This window comes from Dendrobates tinctorius, unplaced genomic scaffold, assembly GCF_039654945.1.
Source record: "Dendrobates tinctorius isolate UK_male_01 unplaced genomic scaffold, ASM3965494v1 ptg000089l, whole genome shotgun sequence".
Lineage (NCBI taxonomy): Eukaryota > Metazoa > Chordata > Amphibia > Anura > Dendrobatidae > Dendrobates > Dendrobates tinctorius.
The window spans coordinates 271-2,500 of record NW_027361757.1 but is presented as its reverse complement, the minus strand read 5'-3'; the positions used below and the strand labels follow the sequence as shown (position 1 = coordinate 2,500).

General features: G+C 50.9%; 1 pseudogene; it reads left to right on the top strand.

Moving 5' to 3' along the window:
• LOC141098281 (uncharacterized) overlaps positions 1 to 1,588 on the top strand; it is a 5,907-nt pseudogene extending 4,319 nt beyond the window's left edge.
• The last annotated feature ends 642 nt before the right edge of the window (positions 1,589 to 2,230 follow it).

Below are 2,230 nucleotides of genomic sequence, written 5' to 3'. Positions count from 1 at the left end.
GAGAGAGAGTGAATGAAGAGAGAGAGAGTGAATGAGAGAGAGAGAGAGAGAGTGAATGAGAGAGAGAGTGAATGAGAGGAGAGAGAGAATGAGAGAGAGAGTGAATGAGAGAGTGAGAGAGAGAGAGAGTGAATGAGAGAGAGAGAGAGAGTGATGAGAGAGAGAGAAGAGGTGAATGAGAGAGAGAGAGAGTGTATGAGAGAGAGAGAGAGAGAGAGAGTGAATGAGAGAGAGAGTGAATGAGAGAGAGAGAGAGAGAGAGAGAGAATGAGAGAGAGAGAGTGAATGAGAGAGTGAGAGAGAGAGTGAAGTGAGAGAGAGAGAGTGAATGAGAGTGAGAGAGTGAAAGACGAGAGAGAGAGTGAAAGAGAGAGAGAGAGTGGGAAAGAGAGAGAGGAGAGAGTGAGAGAGAGAGAGTGAAGAGAGAGAGAGAGAGTGAAAGAGAGAGAGAGAGTGTGAGTGAGAGAGAGAGGAAAGAGAGAGAGAGAGAGAGTGAAAGAGTGAGAGAGAGAGAGAGTGGAAAGAGAGAGGAGTGATGTGATAGAGAGAGAGAGAGAGTGAGAGGAGAGAGAGAGGAAGAGAGAGAGAGGAGAGGGAAAGAGAGAGAGAGAGTGAAGAGAGAGTGAGAGAGTGAAAGAGAGAGAGTGAGGAGAGTGAAAGAGAGAGAGAGAGTAGAGAAAGAGAGGAGAGAGAGAGTGAATGAGAGAGAGGAGAGGAGTGAAGAGAGAGAGAGAGTGAAAGAGAGAGAGAGAGTGAAAGAGAGAGAGAGTGAAAGAGGAGAGAGTGAAAGAGAGAGAGAGAGTGATGAGCGAGAGAGAGAGCGAGAGAGAGTGAATGAGAGCGAGAGAGAGTGAATGAGAGCGAGGAGAGAGTGAATGAGAGCGAGAGAGAGTGAATGAGAGCGAGAGAGAAGTGAATGAGAGCGAGAGAGAGTGAATGAGAGCGAGAGAGAGTGAAATGAGAGAGAGAGCGAGCGAGTGAATGAGAGACGAGAGCGAGCGAGTGAATGAGAGAGAGAGCGAGCGAGCGAATGAATGAGAGAGAGCGAGCGAGCGAATGAGAGAGAGCGAGCGGCAGTGAATGAGAGCGAGCGGAGTGAATGAGAGAGCGAGCGAGCGAGCGTTGAAAGAGAGCGAGCGAGAGTGAAAGAGAGCGAGCGAGAGTGAAAGAGAGCGAGCGAGAGTGAAAGAGAGCGAGCGAGAGTGAAAGAGAGCGAGCGAGAGTGAAAGAGCGAGCGAGAGTGAAAGAGAGCGAGCGAGAGTGAAAGAGAGCGAGAGTGAAAGAGAGCGAGCGAGAGTGAAAGAGAGCGAGCGAGAGTGAAAGAGAGCGAGAGTGAAAGAGAAGCGAGCGAGAGTGAAAAGAGAGCGAGCGAGAGTGAAAGAGAGCGAGCGAGAGTGAAAGAGCGAGCGTGAAGAGAGCGAGAGTGAAAGAGAGAGAGAGAGTGAAAGAAGAGAGAGAGAGTGAAAGAGAGAGAGAGAGTGAAAGAGAGAGAGTGAAAGAGAGAGAGAGTGAAAGAGAGAGAGAGAGAGAAGTGAATGAGAGCGAGAGAGAGAGCGATGAGAGAGTGAATGAGAGCGAGAGAGAGTGAATGAGAGCGAGAGAGAGTGAATGAGAGCGAGAGAGAGTGAATGAGAGCGAGAGAGAGTGAAATGAGAGAGAGAGCGAGCGAGTGAATGAGAGAGAGAGCGAGCGAGTGATGAGAGAGAGAGCGAGCGAGCGAATGAAAGAGAGAGCGAGCGAGGCGAATGAGAGAGAGCGAGCGAGTGGAATGAGAGCGAGCGAGTGAATGAGAGCGAGCGAGTGAATGAGAGAGCGAGCGAGCGAGCGTGAAAGAGAGCGAGCGAGAGTGAAAGAGGAGCGAGCGAGAGTGAAAGAGAGCGAGCGAGAGTGAAAGAGAGCGAGCGAGAGTGAAAGAGAGCGAGCGAGAGTGAAAGAGAGCGAGCGAGAGTGAAAGAGAGCGAGCGAGGAGTGAAAGAGAGCGAGCGAGAGTGAAAGAGCGAGCGAGAGTGAAAGAGAGCGAGCGAGAGTGAAAGAGAGCGAGAGTGAAAGAGAGCGAGCGAGAGTGAAAGAGAGCGAGCGAGAGTGAAAGAGAGCGAGCGTGAAAGAGAGCGAGAGTGAAAGAGAGCGAGCGAGAGTGAAAGAGAGCGAGCGAGAGTGAAAGAGAGCGAGCGAGAGTGAAAGAGCGAGCGTGAAAGAGAGCGAGAGTGAAAGAGAGAGAGAGAGTGAAAGA